The 20,727-nt window shown below is 36.6% G+C and overlaps 2 long non-coding RNA genes across 4 annotated transcripts; both read left to right on the top strand.

Annotated features, from left to right (window-relative positions):
* Positions 1-19,090: 19,090 nt before the first annotated feature.
* LOC126877233 (uncharacterized) lies at positions 19,091-19,861 on the top strand. Of its 3 annotated transcripts, XR_007694860.1 has the most exons (4): positions 19,091-19,109; positions 19,419-19,510; positions 19,628-19,772; positions 19,832-19,861. It is a non-coding gene; the product is annotated as an uncharacterized LOC126877233 (long non-coding RNA). The 3 variants fall into 3 exon arrangements; XR_007694859.1 differs by lacking the exons at positions 19,091-19,109; positions 19,832-19,861 and adding an exon at positions 19,299-19,317 and having other exon boundaries at positions 19,628-19,656; XR_007694858.1 differs by lacking the exons at positions 19,091-19,109; positions 19,832-19,861 and having other exon boundaries at positions 19,332-19,510; positions 19,628-19,656.
* Positions 19,858-20,333, top strand: LOC126877232 (uncharacterized). The gene is made up of 2 exons (XR_007694857.1): positions 19,858-19,997; positions 20,064-20,333. It is a non-coding gene; the product is annotated as an uncharacterized LOC126877232 (long non-coding RNA).
* The last annotated feature ends 394 nt before the right edge of the window (positions 20,334-20,727 follow it).

The following is a 20,727-nucleotide window of genomic DNA, read 5'->3' as shown; positions in this document are numbered from 1 at the left end:
ATACAGAGACAGAACGAAGAATTTCGACAACAATTTAACGAAATAAAGAATGCTTTAAAATTAGCGAACGAAGAAAATAGAAAACGCGCTAACGAAATGGAAATATTAGGTAGAAACCTCTCTCGTGTTAAACTGCCACAAATAAACGTAGAATCAACCGAATTCGGTTCTATGATGACTGACGATGGCGATAATATATCAGTATTAAAACACGATACTAATCCACCTCCACCTATGCCACAAAAGCCACCAACATATGTCCAACCATCCAATCCAACAGCTGCAAACTCTGGAAATCTAAAAGCTGTTTAGTATCTCCGATACTAAACGGAGAAGACGATATAGGTGTAGAAGATTTTATTCGTGAAATAAAAGAAATGAGAATGATGTGTAGCGAACAAACGTTATTATTAAAAATGATCAAAATAGAGAAAATTGTAGGAAAAGCCGCAATGACAATCCACAATATCCATATTAACGAATTCGAAACTCTGTACGAAGGATTAAGACGTAACGTAGCTACTCAAGCATCAGTAAGGGAACACCAAGATCAGTTAAGAGTGATAAAGCAAGGAATAACCGAAAGCGTGCAAAATTATAACATTAGATTTCGACGTGTTTTCAACAAACTTCAATACAGCATTACCAATGAATATAAAGACGAACTAACTCGATGAGCGATGAACGATCGACTATACATGGTTTCTGTGATTGACTATGTAAGAGGCCTTCATTCAGAAATAGGACACGTGCTATTGGCTAATCCCCCCCCCCAAACATTATCGATGCAGAAAAAAAGGCAATGGACGTGGAAAAATACTTTCGCGAAGACAACGCTCGCAGACGGATGACACGACAAACAACCACTCCACCATCTTATCGTAACCAGACGTCTCGTCCAGTAGGTAACCGCTTCACGATTACAAGTAACATGAATAACAAAACTCCACCCACACAAAACATTCTACCAAGAATGAATAATTTTACAAAGCTTGAAAATCGACCATTAAACGAAAGGCCACAAACGAAATGTTTCAAATGCAATCGATTGGGACACCTTGCCAATCAATGCCAAAATTTTCGAATACCGCCTCAAACAAAAGCCCCTTCAGGAATAAACCACATTCAAGAACAATCAGAATTAACAATGCTACCTCAGGAAGATTATCCACAATACGACTACAATTACCAGGACGACGAGGATTGCGATTTTTCGTTGACTCGGGAGCAGGAATCAACTTGCTTAAACGAGGATGCTACCCAGGAAGAACAATAATACCAGACACATAGAAATTCTCCATGGAACATTCCAAATACGAATCCAATTCCAAAATTAAACTAAATTTATTCAACAAAGAGATAGAATTTTCCTTAGTAGATGATAATTTCCCTATCATAGAAGACGGCATATTAGGCTTACCCGGTTTAAATCAATATCGATTCGAACTCTCCAATAAAACATTAAAATTAGATAATAATACCCTTCTGCTGCAACAAGAACCAACCCTCGCATCGGGAGAAATCGTTCAAAAAATTGTATACCTCGAGGGAAAGCCAACGCCAGTATGCTTTATCAATGGTGGTAAGTTTTCAGTCCAAATTTCTAATATTATTGAAAATATAAACACTGTAGATCAAATCGAAAAATTCAAATCTTTGATTCGACTATCGCACATAGAAAAACCTCTTAGAGAACCTATGTAGTATTTTCGTCTGTACCTACTTAAATTATATTTATCTTATTTTCCTTTAAGCATTCGTGAACGTAGTGGTAATGAACTTCAATGTGTTTAGAATTTTTTGTGAAATTTCCGTACTTTGCTATACTTATCACTCCAGAGTTATCGTCATAAATTTTTACAGGGTTATTGTCTAGATTTACATTGAAGACCTTCATAATTTCTCTAATAGACATTAATTCACTCACCGCTTCCGATAGAGCTACATACTCTGCATACGTCCAGGCTTTTGTCACACACCTTTGCTTTTTAGATTTCCAACCGATTACATTTCCATACAATTTAATTACATATCCAGAAGTAGATTTTCTATCTAAATGATCTCCTGCCCAATCAGCGTCCACATAACAATCTATCGTTTCACACTTTTCATTCCTTTTCTAATGTAACCTTAAATCTTTAATATTAAATATTTCAATATTTCGGTACAAATATTTCAATATTCGCAAAGCATATTTAAAATGTGTCTCGCTACAACAATCTTGAAATCTACTTAAGATAATTCACACTATAACTTATATTGGGTCTGGTATTTGTACTAATATACAGCAATGCACCAATTAAGTTCTTGTATCCAATGTCATTTCTATTTATCTCAGCGTTTTCTATTTTTAAATTTGTTTCCGTTGGTGTACAGTACAATTTGCTGTTTTGTAATTTATATTTGTTCGCTAATGATTCAATGTATTTCGTTTGGCTTAGTTTCATTTCATTTTTTATATAATCATACTCTATATTTATTCCAAAATATTCTTTCACTTCACTTACATCTTTCATTTTAAATTTATCAGGTAATAGCTTCTTTACATTTTGGATCCTTTTTTTGTTTTTACTACAGATTAACAAATCGTCTACATATATTAGCAAATAAACAACATTTTCCCCCTCTCCATGAGTATATAGGCACAACTCTATGTTATTCTTCTTAAAATCCAATGTCGTCACATACCTATCAAAACACTCATACCAGTCCCTCGGACTTTCTTTTAACCCATAATGCGCTTTCGATAATTTACAAACTCTATTCGTTCCGTCTGCATATCCCTTTGCTTGATTTACATATACCTCCGAACTTACTTCGCCATTTAAAAAGGCAGTTTTTACATCCATTTGCTCAATGATTAATCCATTTTGACAACAATATGATAGAAGAGAAGAGAATATATGTCATCAACGACTACGTTTCTTTGTTGAAATCCTCTTACCACTAATCTAGCCTTATACTTGTCATCTGATTTTCTCGTGTAAACCCATTTTACATCTAATACTTCTTTGCCTTTTACCCTCTCTACCAATTTCCAAGTTTTGTTTTTATAGAGACACTCTATTTCTTTATCCATAGCCTGTTTCCAATCTTCACTATTTTCACAACAAATCGCCTCCTCAAATGTGCAAAGGATATCTACTCTACAATAATTTGCGTGAATCTCACTACTGTTTTCCTTTTCTGGATACCTTACTGGAGTTTTCTTATTACGTGTAGATCTCCTAGGAATCTTTAAGCTTTCAAAACTATTATCATTTTCATCTTCTCTACTTTCTAACTCTTCCTTATTCATGCTGTCCAATAAATAATTATCTTTACTATCATCGCTAACTGCATCGAATGAATTCTCCTCAAAACCGATACATTTTTTGTCTGTTTCTACGACCTCTACATGTCGCTACTGTTATTTTTACACCTAATAGGACTCTCTAACCTACTTCACTATATCCTAACAGAATTCCCATATCTGCCTTCTTATCCCATTTAGAAACTCTTTTTTGTTCTGGCCTTCTTACAAAAACTTTACTTCCATATAGATGTAGATTTTTAACACTTGGTTTTCTCCCGAAGAATATTTCAAAAGGTGTCTTTCTTTCTATAGTATTCGCTAATATTCGATTTTTCAAGTATGCCGCTGTACAAACTATTGCCGGCCAGTACCTTTTATGTACTTTCGCTTCCGCTAACAAGCAACGCGCCATGTCCATCACTGTTCTATTATACCTTTCCGCTGTCCCGTTTAATTCATGTACGTATGTTGGGCAATTATTTATTCTTATACCTTTATCCCTAGCAAATTTATAAATTCGATTATTTAAATATTCTTTACCATTATCGCATCTTAATATTTTTAACCTCTTGCCCGTTAAATTTTCGGCTTCATTTACGAACTGTACGAAAGAATCAAAGACCTCTTTTGATTTTATATAATAGATCCTAGCTATTTTACTATAATCATCGATAAATGAAATAAAATATTTTTCTCCATTGAATCCGGCAGTCTTAAAGGGACCACATACGTCCGTATGAATAATTTCCATTATTTCCCTAGCCTTAGTTCGATTATTTTTGAAAGGTAAGTTATGCATTTTGCTTTCTATACACACCCTACATTTCAAAAGTTCCTTTTCAAATTCATTCGATATGCCAGTCACTAGCTGCTCTTTACCCAAAATATTTAGGTATTTAAAATTTACGTGTCCTAGCATCCTATGCCATCTTTCCTTTTTACTCATATCACTACGTTCGCCACTGTTTACTAAGTGCTTCTTCCTTTCAATATACTTTTCATTTTATATGTACCATTCTCTTTGACCGCTAAAGCTGTAAGTTTATTGTTCTCATCTATTATTTTTGCAATATTTCCTTTTGAAATAACCATATTATTATTATCCGTTAACTTGCCGAAACTAATCAAGTTTGCGGACATTTCTTTCACATAAAAAATTTTATTCATATTTATTTTATTTCGTTTTTCAAATGCTTCAAAATATCTTATAACATTTCATACTTTTGTTGCCTTTATCGATCTATTATCGCCCAAATATATGTCGGGTTAACATTAGAATTAGGGTTAGGGGCGTAAAGCGAATCTTCGTTTGGATTACACGTCGTCGTTATGCAATAGAGAAGACATTGGCTAGTGCAAATACGATTACCATAGAACCGGACAAGTAACCGTGGTGATTAGATACTCGAGAGACTAATGACAATGATCCTAGGTTCAATAACGAATCCGCGGACAACGGGACGGTAGTCGTACGCACTCGCAAAAATCTAAGTCGGATTCTGTGTTAGTATTCGCTGACCGTAAGGAGTTAATCCTTTTTTTTGTCGATGAGACCGCAAGAGAGAATGACTTTCGGTCCCGGTGATACCCCAGAGGAAAACTATGACGGGGTGTGTCTAAGGACACGAGATCATCGGATTCGTCGGGGACATCCTACGTTCGGAAAGTAAGGGAAATTGACGTTGCTGCTAATTGGCCAATCTCCATATCGGTAGTTAGAAAAGGATGCTAGCTGCCCTTGAGGGAGGGTTGCTAGTGGGAGACGTCGTTCGTGGAAAAATAGGTCTCTCCTGTCTTCCCGTAACTGGGACAAAGACTGTGTATCTGTTGAAGGATTTTAGGTAACTAGATATTAGTGTTTATGACGGTCCTCGGGCTAGCCGATCACGTACTGTGGAGACGCGTCGACATCTGGTAAACATCCTGCCCGGAGAATAGGATCTGCGTGTGGCAAGCTACGGGACAGAAACCGTTGGAATGTTTACTGCCACGTGCCGCTACAAATCTTTCTTTTAAGGAGAGCTATAGGATTACTCAATGCCTTTGTTAGGTGGAGAGTTCGTCCCGTTGACCGCGGCTACGTTCGGCGACTAATTGTCGCCTTGAGCCCAAGCTCATTGTCACAAGTCTCAAACAAATACAATTGGTTAGAATGATGGCAAATCGTTTAGTTACAACTGTAGATTTTAATTACAATGTTTTTATGGATTTTCCCGAGGTTTCAGAGAGAAGGCACCGGTGTCCTCTTATCTCCGACATATATATTTACCGGTTCTTTAAGGTCGATAGATTTATCAAAATAATTTACGTCGTTAATAATGTGATCGGTACAACTGCTATCTAATAGGCATGTTATTTCGTTACCACTTATCTCGTTTATCTCGCTGCTGTGTGCTGCGTGCGCTGTTGCCATCCATATGCCTGCTCCTGAGTTGCCATATTCGCTCGTGCCGGCTGCTGATTGACGATGGAAGTTTCCACGCCCCCTGTTCGTATTGCCTTTGTTTCCTCTTCCTCTGCTGCGACCACGTGTTGACCCACGCCGATAACTGTTACTGCTTCCCGCTTGGACGCCATTTTGACACTCTCATGCAAAATATCCCACTCTTCCACATTTGAAGCATCCTTCCTTTTTTGCAGCAAAGGCATTAGTTTTCATTTCTCCTCGATTAGACTTATCTTTCTTTTCCGCTATTTCTATTTTATTCTTCACGCACGCTACCGTTTGTTTCTCTTCTTTCACTGCATCTATTATATCCGCTATGTAGCTATACTCTTCGGGTAACGTATTGTTTTCGCACGTTCGCGGGGAGACGCGATCTCGAAGAAGCGCGCCAACGGGAGTCGTAAATTCCCGTTACGATTTGCTAATCGACGCCGCGAATCGCTCGATCCCTTATTTCGTTTAGGATAATAAGGGTAGTTAAATGAAGGATAACGCTGTTGCTAACAGGTTATTATATATTTTCACAAACCAACAACTTCGGTGTAACACAAAATGAATATTTGTTATGAGATGACTACGAATGAGTGCGACCTGAGTCTCTAGACGGATTATCGCGTATACTGATGGATTTGTCGACTCACTGTATTCGAATTGCTGACCGCTTGACGAGATGCTTGATTGAGACTGACTGATCTTCGGGTGTAAACCTGGTCGAAGGATGTTGACTGTTCGAAGGATGTAAAATCAGTGATGTTCGGAAACGATGCTGTGGCGGAGGAAAGCTAAGGATGGGTGTGTCTAGCGCACGGGACCATCGGATTTGTTGGTGACGATTTTGACTAAGGGAGTGAGGGAAATAGTCTTCGTTGTTAATTGGTTAAACGAAGGGTCTTAACCGCCCTCGAGAGAAAGTGGTTCGTGGGAGGAAAGTTGCATCATACGTGAGAAAAACCAACTTTCCCTTGTCAAGCCGTAGTAGACAAAGGTCTTTAGAAATGCTTTGGAAACAGACGTTTGTTCAGTTTGAAGGACCTCGACTAGGAAATTCCTAAGATTTATGGAAGATACTTGAGACTATTGAGGGTACGCAGTGAGTATCCGAAGACATCTGGTTGCCATCTTGCCCGCGGTGTGTGGCCTGGGCTATGTAGAGTGTTACGCGACGTAACACGTATTTATCATGTAATTCAGCTTTTCCCTCTCACTCACTTTTGCGCCTGCACCTTTTAATTCATTTATTAATTTTTCAAGATCGCTAAAAAACGATGCTGAATCACTGTATTTATCAAGACTTATCTTTTCCAATCTCCTTCTGCACACGATCTAGTGCCGTCGATTCTTTCAAGTACACTTCGTCGAACTTTTTCATTATTTCATACGCTGTTTTTTCTTCCCTAATATATTCTAATTGTCTATTTGAGAAGGCACTGTAAATTATATTTATCGCCTTCAGATCCTTTTTATCCCAGTCTGGATTGTCTGTTTCAGTCTTCACTCTAGTTATAACAATATCACATTCTTTATATCTCAGAAACATTGTTATTCTTTTCTTCCACATACCGTAACCCTCACCATCGAATATCGATAGCATAATTTCCGATCTCTCCATTTTAATTGATTTCCTATTCTTTACTCAAGCGTTCCTACGTGCTTGAAGTACTTTTTCTTTTATTTTATATTCTTTGAACGTTTCTTCCCTTACTAAACTCGCAAGACTAAAAACCACGCACTAAGTAGCTTGCAAAACTAGTAACCACGCTCTGCTACCATGTTAAGGTATAGAGAGGATTCGAAAATACAAATAGTTTACTTTATTTCGCACACAACAGCTATACATATATATATTACACTCTGAAGACTTCGATAACCTTCTTGCACGCACGCTTGTTGTCAATCACCTCCTCTAGATTCTCCTAACAGCCTCCAATCGTCTTTTGTCTCTACTGAGACCTGGACGCCCTCTGACGCTTACACACACATTCACGTGTACAGTGTAAATGTATCATCTACCTAACAAGATCATCAACGTAAAATCCTACCGTCCTCCCGAACATTATAAAACCGAAATAAATAAACAGATGACTGAAATGTTAAACAAAGAGATTATAGAACCCTCCGACTCCCCCTATAACTCTCCTGTCTGGATCGTTCCAAAGAAAATCGACGCATCAGGGAAACAAAAGTGGCGAGTAGTGATTGACTTTAGGAAGTTAAACGAACTAACAGACCAAGACGCGTATCCACTACCTGACATTGACGATATACTATCACAGCTAGGAAATGCGAAATATTTCTCCTCTTTAGACTTATCCTCAGGGTTCCATCAAATAGCCATGGACGAGAATTCAAAGAAATACACTGCATTTAGCACACCACAAGAACACTTCCACTATAATAGAATGCCATTCGAGCTCAAGAACGCACCTGCTACCTTTCAAAGAATGATGGATACCAATTTAAGAGGTTTGATTAACAATCATTGTTTCGTTTATCTCGATGATATCATTATATTCGGGCAATCGATAGAAGAACATACTAAAAACTTAATCATTATATTCCAAAGACTCGGGAAAGTAGGTCTAAGAATACAACCAAATAAATGTGAATTCTTAAAGCCCGAATTAGAATATCTAGGACATGTAGTGACAGCAGATGGAGTAAAACCTAACCCTAAAAAGATAGAAACAGTAAAGAATTTCAAACTACCAAAAAATCCTACAGATGTAAAATCATTCCTTGGGCTAGCTGGATACTATAGAAAATTTATTAGAAACTTCTCTAAAATTGCCAAACCTCAATCTATTTTTAAAGAAGGACATTTAGTATTAATTCATAACGATCATAAAGAACACAAGATAGATACTGAATGGCCAGGGCCATACACCATTGAAAAAGTGAAAACCCCCTTATTATGAAATAATAGTAAATCGCTCGATTAGGAAAATACATGGTAACCGTATTAAACCTTACTTTCCAGGACGATCTTCACCTTCTTCATAGTTAGCTAAGCTAAACGTTATACCCCTTAATGGTAGTTCTATATATCAAGAAAAATTAGCTCATGCATACTTATATAGCGAATCCGTAAACGTAATTATAGGTTTAGACATTAAGGATATATATGCAAAACTCAGCGAAATTAAAAGATTTAGACTAATGTTAACAGAACATTTTAAAAGTGAATGCCCGTATTCCAATGAAATGATTACACGCGCTCGCAAAAGAAATTTAGACAATGTAATCATGCATATTAAATTTATGACACACACTTGTTACCGAAGAGGGTCATTGAATTTTGTTGGATCCATTTCTAGAAGTCTATTTGTAACTCTGGATAACGATAATTTAGAATTAATGAATAAAAATATAGATAAATTTTTTGATGAAAACAATAACTTAAAAACCAATATAACTTACAAAACAAATTTCAAAACTATAGCTTTACCCTTAACTGACAGTCTAGAAGAAATCCTAATAAAAATTGAAAACGCTCCAAAAATCATTAATAATGTATAATCGTATAGAATGCACCTCAATCAAATTTCCAACGAAGTAAACTCTCTTAATTATGAACATAGAATTAGAAGTCTTAAGAAATAGGAACTAAGTGTCTTATAAATTATCAGTTATATTGATCTAGCATTACTAGGAACATATGTATATTTAACAAAATAGGATTATTCGATATTATAAGCAAATGCCTACCTTCCAAATTATGTATTCGCGTATTATGTTGTAAAACCAAAGAAAAAAAAAGACACAGGTATAAGCAATATCTCTAGACCAATAGAGACACCTAGCGCACCTTTAAACACATATTCCACGCCTGAAATACAACCATTACGAGAATTACCTGAAGACACCAATTCAGTCATCCTCGAAGCAAGGCATGTAAGATTCCAAAAGGGCATACAAAAGGAGGCACTACACCGAAAATAAGAGTCTGGAGGACCAGCCGCACTCTAACACTGGGGGAATGTAACGTCAACAAATATCTCCAACCGACTCAGGAAACCTGAACCGCCTTGCACACGACACCGACTCCCAAAATAAAGGATTATGAATTCGGCACGTAGGCATAAGATAAACGAACATCTAGAAGGGCTGGTTCTTGATCGAGGCTTCAGTCTTTCGGTAACAGTTTAATCGCACACTTGTAATCCTATTATAGAATAGAGGTATCTCGAACTCTGGTTCAAGAACCCAACATTTTTTTATTATTATTTTCCCATTACTTTTACGTGACAAGCAAAGCGTAACGATAAACAAACTCCGGGCAAAACAATGTTGCCGCTACGTGCAATCGTCAACCGAGGTTGAATTTAAAGTTTTCGATACTCCCCCGAGTATAAATAAAAGAACACGATCGTTAAGACAGTTAGTATCGAACATTCTTATAGCGAATTAATATCGAACGAACGTAAGCATTACCTTGTATACACATATCGAGCAACACTAAGCGAACGACGACTAATTCTGTACTGCAAATAATTTTAAATACATTTGACTACACTAAGTATCAACTCGTCTGGTCAGTAATCAACAACGCGTTTAATCGTCCTCCACATACATGTTGTATAAGCTACTATGTGTATATTTATTTATGTTTCCCATAGTACAGACGTATTCCTTATTTTATTGTAGCTGTGTAATTTCAGTAGTCTTGCATAAAGGACATCTGTTTTGTTGCAATTGTATCAGCTATTAATTGTAATACTTGAAGCGTTTGTATCTAATCGTCATGCATCTGTGGTGGCACTCGACCATGGAACTTTCCAACGGCTTCGCGACACAAAGCGCTATACCTTCAAAGCGTAAGGCCGACACGCCTAATGTACCATTGATATCCCTACAGCTCTTTCGCCGAATATTCGGAAGAATGCATACGCGGCAACCGTTGCGGACATCTAATAAACGCGTGCGTAGTGGAGATATCGAGGGGCAACAAAGAAAAGAATCCATTTGGTTTCGAATCAAAAATTCATTCTGCCCCGAGCTGCGGAGTGCGAAAGGTTAAGCGTCATAGCGAAGCAAACACAATTAGAGATACGTGATTATTGACTCTTGATAGTTAATCGTTAATCGTTAATCGTTAATTGTTGTTCATCGTTAATCGTTAATTGTTTTTGATCGTTCATCATTAATCGTTAATTGTTGTTGACAGTTAATCGTTAGTCGTTAATTGTTGATCATAAATTGTTGACTGTTGATTGTTAATAATTTAATTAACTTTTTTGTTGAACATCAAGAGTATTTCTGGTGGGCACCTTCACCCACTATCCACCTCACATCGTTATTCTACATACGGAAGGCAAGATTGATATCAAGTTAGAAGGACAGACCGCAAAAGTCTGGTCTCTGCTATTACCACGAGAACTTTCGAGACCGCGCAAGGAAGTGCCGGGCCCCTTGCAACTGGACCCAGTGAAACGAGACCAGCCGTCCGTAAACGCGGCATGTGGCGATGGCTTTAGTATCCTGTCGCATTTTCGTGACGGACAGGGCACCAAGGATCTCTTTCCTTGTGAACACCGGTGTCAATATAAACGTATACCCGTGCAACAAACTACGCGGACCCGCGAACAAAGATACGTACGAGCTGTTCGCGGCGAATCGAGTGGTCGAAGCAAACCGAAAATGCCTTTCGCGAGTCAAAACGCATCGTCTCTGACGCCACAATGTTAGTGTCACGACCGGCATACTTCAAATCCGATGGACTGACGATGGAGATAAAGATGTGGCGGCACTCGGCGACAATCGGCGGCAATATCGCTGAAGTGTCTAATGAACCATCAACATCCCAACGGTCCTTCCGCCGAAGGTTCTAGAAGAAAGAGCACGTGGCAACGGTCGCGGACGCCTAGCAAATGCAAATGCATGGTGGGGATGTTGAGGGATGACAAAAGAAAGTAATCGGATCGAAAGTCAAATCATAAGAGCTTCAGTCTTGGAAAGTCACGCCTAGAGTTTGGAAGTGGATTGTAAAGTGAATTGTTGTTAGAAAAAAAATAAAGTTTCTCTTTTTTATTTACACCTCAAATTTCTTTTTTTATTTGGTTATTTTACGTGACATTAGCGCATCCGGTATCGGCAACAGCGCGTGAACGACAAATGGCAGCCGCTAGGATTCGTTACAAAATCTTTGTCTCCCGTGCGATTAATTCTGTATTTAGAATAATTTTAAATATATTTGACAATATCAAGTATCAACTCGTCACGTCATTATTTAAATCATCAACCACAAATCCAAAAACAGAATAAGGAAAACAGAGAAACGAACAAATAGAAAATTAAGCTGCTAACATGTTTTTCTATAATAATATTTTAACATCAATATTGTAATACGCAATGTGTTATGCCGCCTAAAACATCTGCACGCCAGCCCGCGCGACCGGACAACAACCGACCTGCGTAACGTCACTTCGACCATCAATAAACCTAAGGACTCACCATAACTTTCACTTCCCTGTATTGTTTCGCCATGTGTCTTCAATCCGTTTGTCTTGAAGAATTTCTAAAGCTTAAAAATATTCTCGAAACACAGTCGGTTTTTAGAGAGGTCCTTGGGTTTATTAGTCGCACTTAAAACACGGAGAAAGCGGGTATGCACCCATTAGGAAAATCCGAATAGCCCTGTAATAAAACAAGCTAGGTTTTTCTCACGCACACAGTCATCTATCCACCGCGATGGTAGGAGACTCCCTACTCATCCCTTCGAGCAGTAGTGCAGGTCATGACCAATTAACACCGCGGTTCGTTGCCCTCACTTTTCCTAACGAAAGTGGGAACAACGAATCCGCGTTCTTTAGGCACAGGGGCACACCCACACCGAACTTTTCTTCCGTATTAGAAAAAGAGCGACAGACAGTCTAAAAACTAACGCCTAACGCGGCAGTCTACACATAGCGCGAGAGTCGCATACTTCACGCAAATCTTTTGTCGGTTCTCGGTGTTGTCGAACACACATCTTCTCTCCTAAATATATTATAGTGCTAAGTCCATTAATACATTAATTTCCATTATAAGAGCCCTGCTCTAGCGTACATATCTATCGCATCTTCGTGCGACAAGTTGTTAACTATTTATTTCTCTACGTCAGTGTAATCTAAGTGTTGGAAATATATAATTTATAATTCTGTGAATCACAGTGTTATACAAACTCAATCACCCCTATTATCTCAACGGAAATCAGGGGATCGATCAATTCGTGGTGTCGATTGTTATAATCGTAACGGGGATTTACGACCCCCGTTGACGTCTCTCCTCGCGATTACGTCTCCCCGCAATTGGTCGAAATTTACACAATGTGAAAATGAAAAAATTGGAAGCAACCGAACTACGGATGAAACTAAATCACTTCGCTGCTTGTAAAGATAACTTTTAGTGTTATAAACATAAGTCAAGTAGCAAAGAGCATAAATTGAATTTACCCAAACTCTTCTTGAAATCTGACAAAATGATTCTTTATTTTGTCAAAAAAATCTTTACGTATTTTCCATTCCCATTCGTCGCTTTTTTCAGTGGCGTGTTTATCGCTACGTCGAAACTCCGTCGGGTGGCAGTTAATTTCATTTAAAGTAGAAAACTATTCAGAAACGTGTATACGTTACACAGCAACAAACCAGTCGCCCTGTTATTACCTCGTTCTCAACAGTTCAAATTTCAGGGATAACCGACTACTTAGTATCGACCCAGTACGTCATATTTACTCGCCAAAAGTATTGTAAACGAAAATTGTAACCAGACGTGCCGTTAGTAACTACCATTTTTCGCGAAACTTCTTTTTCATTTGGCGGAAATTTAAACAAACCCCGAAACACCGTGGCGTTTTGCAACTGTCTTTAATCCTTTAAGATAAAAAAGATTGACGCAAAATTTTGACGGGATGAAATTTCACGATATATTCAGGTGAAACGATGCGAAATTAGAGCGAAGCTTATAATGGGAATATAGTTTGCTTGTCTGTTGTCATAAAATGAGATATGCAGAATATATTAAAAAATAGAGTATATGTAATACGAAACTTTATATTATTCATGTTATTATGGACAAAATATCACAATATGTTCGTATATTTAAATCTCATCCGAAAAAGATTATTGTATGTAGAACACAGTTTAACTGTATTTTGAATTCTTGTTTATCAGATCACAATTGATAAGTTGATATTAGGATGATTATCCTCATTTGAAACAATTTTGTGACTGTTACTTGTCAATATACTTTATATCTTATGTACATTTTAAATATAGCACGCAAACTCGAAGTTGCAAGGAACATTAATAAAAATTCAATATTTCAATAACGCCTTTCATGATTATAAATATTTTTTCAAAATGTCGTATCAGTGTTACATCTAGCACCCCCTCCCCCACACACAAAAGTTTACCAATTTATAATATATGTACTAGTAGATTGACAAGTTACGATTTACAGGTTATATAGAATTCTATTTTATGATTTTATAATTTTTCGTTAAATAGAATAATCAAATAACTTGCAATTAGTAAAATTTCATTTGTTTTATCGTCAAACTTGTGCAAGGGAACATATTAATGCTGGTAACTTTAGTGACTTGCAAAATTTCAATAGTGCAAGACAGGCCAAATATTCAATTGCAATTGGTTGCTATCCATATTTTCATCGGTCTTACAATAACCTTATGTTATCAATTATGAATTAAAAAGTTAATGAAATCACAACTCACCCAAGGCCAATGGGTATGACTTCTTTTCGAAGATCGATTGAAATCTCGAGTTTGTTGTTTGAGACATTCAGTTACCACAAGACAAAAATACCACTCCATTACAGCCGACGTAAACAAAACATGACAGATTCTTCCAATTCTCGGACAACAAACATAGGCTTACATACTGTTTTAAAGTCACAGTCTGTCGTTGAACTTTCGCCAAGTAACTTGATACGTACATATACACGTCCCTCGAAATCAGTTTTCGACGAAAATACATACGTGACATGTTATGTTGCAACCGAACGTGAATTTCTCGCGGGAAATAGCCTGATATCGTTTATTTATGCGTCTCTCAAATACGAATTTTACTATACACTTCGTTTAAGGCACGCCATTTTGCAAAACGATTATCGAAAGATTACTGCTTACATCGAGATCGAGAATAGATTCGCAGGAAGCTGGATGCCGCCATTTCTTCCCGCGCTTTACTTTCTTCCGAAGTTGTGATTGGTTGATTTCCTGCTGCCATATTCGGTTTCGCCGAGAATCGTGAACACGTACGCTGGAAGCAATGCGGGGTAATTATTTAATTTATTTCATAATATTATTTAACATATATCGTGAAAAGTTCTGAATATTCGGATTCTTCTGTTATCGTTTCATCGTATGTTAGCATTATCAGCTCTCGATATCGAATTGACAAACAGAATTTTTCTCATACAAAGTAAGTCACATTAAGTATATGTATATGTATAGTCGAAGCAATGCAATTAAAAATTTTTCAATTTTAATTGGTATTATTTATCACAGACATTTTACCGAGCATTCATTTTATAAATCTTATACATATATATATATATATATATATATATATATATATATATATATATATATATATATATATATATATATATATATAGAAAACATAAAAAACATATTTTTGATAAAATACACTCACATATATGTCGGATCACGATTCGAATTTTGGGCGCGCGACGACTCTTCATGTGGACTAGCCATCGTTTCACAAAGCCGAGATTTTATTTACACGTATATACAGGTCTATCACTAAGCTTAACAAATAATAAGTACAACTAATAATAAGTCTAACAAACACTAAGCCTAATGAATAATACGATCTACGAATAATTAAATTAAATAATACTATTAGCAATGTTTGAGTTCAAACGAATCCACGGTCACCGGGATAACTCCTTACTAAGCGAAACTAACTTAGACGCAAATGCGATCGTCGAAAATGCTCGATGTATCACTCTCCAAGGCAATCGCAAGAATGCCAGCCTCGTGGAGATTTTTCTCCCTGTACGATTGCATTTTGTTTTCTATACCCGTTTGGAAGCATCGAGAAGGTTCCAAACGCCGTTGCTCGGCACACTCGTTGGAAGCATCGAGAAAGTTCCAAACGCCGTTGCTAGGCAGTTTCTGCCTGGAGTTTTGATTACTAATACAATGTATGTCCCATTGCATCGGCACCTCCGAGGCAACATCACACGTGGCTAGGCCCGCTCTCGAGGCCGCATGCCGCCACAACCACATTTCTCGGAAAACACATACAACCACTCCAGACTTCCGTTAGATAAAACATCCATCCCGTGACCGTGGCTACGTTCAGCGACCGATTGTCACCTCGAACCCAATCTCGCTTATTAGAAATCTTAAGCAATTACAACTATAATAAAATCTAGGCTAAGGTACTAGAGGATGTTCCCAAAATTTCCAAGGAAAGGCTTCGGCTTTCCTTTCATCTCCGACATATATATATATATATATATATATATATATATATATATATATATATATATATATATATATATATATATATATATACCAATATATAATATATATATGAATACACACACACACACGAATATACACACACACATATATATATACAAACAATAGAAATACTTTCGTGTGCTATTATACGTAGTTCGATAGTTTACATTTCACGGGCCCCGTGCTGCACCTGCGTCGGTTTCGTTCCTGTTTCCAACGTATAAGTGTAGCGTCAGTGATTCGCGTGACGCGACGCAACCTTCAACGTTTGTTTTTCTCCGTTTATGCGTTGTGTGTTCGTTTGAATGAAAACGTCGCGAGTGTTGTAACAAAAACCACGGAAAACAGAAGAAGAATACGGGAGCAAAAGGAATTCCAGGCTACAGCAGAATGCCCATTGCCCAACAGGGTTTCGTTCCATGGTATTTCAAGGAGGTAAGCTACCTCTTTTAGTACGCTTCAAGGCGCCTCTTTCCAACCAATTAATTTGCGTCCAACACCATTTTAACTTCGTATACTCAGAGAAAATATCGTTCTTTTGTATTTTCTAACTCTGATCTATGTATAAATTTACTGCGACGGGTCATTTCTACGGATTAACGTATCTTATAAAAACGTTGCGTGAAATGTTAATAATATATAAGTCTTGAAACATTTGTACTGATTTCATAGAGGAACGTAGTTGGTACCTTCCGGGTGGCATATTGTATGCTTGTTACATGAACTTTCCAAATATCTTATAGTTAAATGGTTGGATTGTTTACTAGAATAAGCAACACAACATTGTTTTTGATTTATTGTGAATGAATTTATAGAATCATATTATTTTACACATATACACTATCGCGCAAAAGTATCCCAACATTTGATTACTTTTGATATTATGTTATTTAATTGCACAATCAAATTGATAGTATGTGCCGATATATAATGATTACGATCTGTATTATTATCTTATTGCTATGATGTGGTTTTAACATAGGTCGTAACAAAACGGTCAAAAAAATTCTTTATTCTCAGACTCTGTAGCCTGTAAGAAACGAATTAATTAATTAAGAATCTCGTTGTAACCTACAGGTTCGGAAAAGGCTGATAGGCTTTGGTCTACGTGGTGGTTGGGAATTTTCATTCGTTTCGAGTTCGCTTAGCTGATAAATAGTGAATGTGCATTTCTTCCAAAATAAAGAAGAAAGCGAAGTCGATAGAAACGTGGGTCAAATTTGAAATCATTTCTCGATTATGTGGAGGTTGATTAAACGCGTTGGTGTATATAGTGATGAGACGAGTTGATATTTGGTGTAGTCAAATGTATTTAAAACTATCGGCAGTACTCTTCTAACGATCTCCCTTTAACGAATTTAAATTCGACTTCGGTTGACGGTTGCGCGTAGCGGCGATATTGTTCTGTCTGGAGTTTGTTTATTATCAAGTTTCGTACCTCGAGACGGTATCAATGCCCCGAGGCAAAACAACAACATGAGTTACTCTCGATTCGCATCGTCCTATGACTCATATGCCGCTACAATATGCAATCGAATAAAGTGATAAATAGCTTGCAGATGTTTACGCGTCTCTGAAAATGTTAAAAGATATAACATGTTTAACGCGAAGTATTCGTGATAATATTCGCTGCAATTTGAAATATCTGCGTGCAGTCTCGTAGGTTTTGAATAAAAATTTATCTTTTATCGAAAAATACATACATGTTTTGGCCTATATATAGCTTTGTACTCTTGTAACCTAAAAGAGAAGTCGAAAAAAAGTGATGTTGACTCTTGCAGTAAAAAATTCATTTATGTCAATACTACGTTTAGAAATGCACCAAGAGAAGCAAGACAAATTATTGACGAAACACAAGATAGTCATTTCAAATCCAAAAGAAAAACGCAACTAAAATAATATGTAGATAGCTATTAAGGCAATAAATAATAAAGTCATTGAAATGATCCATCATTTCAAACTAATATCGCTTCTCTTTACTTCAGAACTGCTATAAACATTTTAAATATCATTTATGTCTTGGTTCCCTTGCGAAGTTCTCGAAGAATTCGTCAAATGATGTCATGAACAATATAAATAATCGTAAAAAATCTATATTTGTGTTTAAAAAATAGGCGAATAAAGAGAAATAGGATAATCGAGACCGGCGAAAAAGGATCAACCAACATCCCGCATCTGATACAAGCGGAAGAGAAATCAATTTCTATCATGTCGCACGGCGAACAAGAACGCAAATACGGAATCTTTTGTATAATACTACTCCAAACTCTGTTGAGTCGCAGTAATAATAATAATCGGGTGTTGACTTCTGCTCGTTTTTACTTGAAGTTTGCTCGTTACCTCTTTGAAATTTGGTGGATCGTTTTCTGTCGAAACCCGTTCCATCTGACGTTAAAATCAATAAAAACAATATTACGATAAAGACTTTTATCTCCATTGTTGTCAACTTCCGTCAAGTCTTCGTTTTCTGCTCGCTGGATATAATACGGATTCCCAAAAACTTTCTTCGTATGAAATTTTACTAATGTACATTTATCAAACATTGCACATTTTAAAATAGGTTATCATTATAAGATTAAAAAAAAATAGCTAAAAATATCTTGAAACAAAAGAAACCAATTTTGAAGTTTGTTAGTCCGGAAATGTCATGGTAGGAAGGTATACTTCGATATTACTTTTACTATCGATAGGCGTCGCCGTCGTTGCTGTTATCATATACGAGACACAACAAATCACGAAATTGACAAATCACCGGTGATCTCCTCGAGTCGCAGTTCGAACGTTTCACAAATAAGTTAAAGAATTAAACTTTAGATATAGTGGTAAAATTTATTGTATGAATCCAACAGAGTGACGGTTCAGAGTGTTATAACAAAGAGGTATAGAACGCTGATTTGGGAGACTTCTTGTACTGAGGTTTTAGTCCCTCTGAAGCGGTTATCGTCGGGTGTATATCAGAGGCGCCTATCCGTTGCTATCTGGTTATTGTTTCGATAGCTGCGGCATGTAGGATGTTTTGTCTACTCTATTAGTGCTTCTAAGCGTGTGATACTGTCGACGATTCGCCTGTGCATGATTATACATTGAGTAAACGGATAGCCTGAGTTGGAGTTTTGATGATTAGGATAATCGAAATAATTCATAGCCATGGTAATATTTTAACTAATTTATTTTGTTGTCTTTTATAGGCCACTGCAATGAGAAAAGAATTCCTGAAGCCAAAGAAAATGATACATCCAAATAGCAGAAAGTCTATCGCTATTACGAAAAAAGCCAAAAAGTAAATACAATTACTATTAAATTATGTGATTTTGTTATGTACATTTCATTTATTTTATATGATTATATAATACTTTTGTGTAATAAAGAAGGAAATGGACAATGTGTTTTGTTTCAGAATATCAAATAGACAGAAGGCAGAAATGTCCTGCTTGATAAAACAGAATTCAATAGGAGAGAAAATATCGTGGATCAGAAACAATATGATTCCAGGCGTGTGACCCTATACTCCAGAGATAACTGCAAGTTTGTTAGAAACGGAGGTAAAACAAAAATGTATACACATGATGATACAGAGATTGTACATTAAAGATGTGATTAGTTATAGTTCTATATTTGATCCAAAGGTATGCAGCAAGAAATGATGAAGAAATGGAAGAAATTACTATTAAAAGGTCTATAGGTAGCAACAGGAGTAGACAGCATGCTAGGAGGGAACATATAATTAGAGTAGAAAGAACTAGGAGAATATCATACACGTGGAATAGGTAAAGAATTACAGCCAAATTTATTTTCAATATATCCTGATGTACAAACCCTCCTTTATTTTTCAGAAATTTCTGATATTTTAAATGCAACTCAATGTGAAATGTTATTGAATTGGAATAATGAATTACAGTGTGCGAATAATTTTAAATTTATAAGGTTTGGCGAGAAAGATTTAAAGAAAGTATTAGAGCTAAGAAAAAGAATGAAAATAAGCCATATTAGACTATCCAAATCTCTATTAGCTATGCCTGTAAACAAGAAGAATTTATTCAGCAAGCCAATTGATTTAGATGAAAATAGTGTAATGGAAATAGAATAAATTCTGTAGATATGTCTTTTTATCTTTCATCTCTATTTAAAAACAAGAAAACAGAAGAAAAGCGAACAGTTTCGTCCTTTTTTGTTTGCGAAATGCTAGAAACCGCATTTCGTCTTGCTCTTATCTCCCACGAGAAACAGTCACGTCACAAGATACAAGAGTACGATAGAAGAGAAAAGAAAATGTTCGATTGTGAAATATACAACAAAACTGAAACATGCAGATGAATCACGTGCACGTTATGAATATTCTGCATCGTTTCTCCGCCTTTCCTTCATTTTTTTCGCTAGCTGCTCCATTATTTAAGAACGAAGATATAGTAATTACTCTCAAAGTTGTACATTTCGAAATGGTAGGAAAATCAATAGTACAATGATAAATATACGATTTTAAAAGCTTTTTAGATTTCT

The sequence above is a fragment of the Bombus huntii genome, unplaced genomic scaffold (genome assembly GCF_024542735.1).
Source record: "Bombus huntii isolate Logan2020A unplaced genomic scaffold, iyBomHunt1.1 ctg00000135.1, whole genome shotgun sequence".
NCBI lineage: Eukaryota > Metazoa > Arthropoda > Insecta > Hymenoptera > Apidae > Bombus > Bombus huntii.
This window is presented reverse-complemented; position numbering and strand designations above follow the sequence as displayed.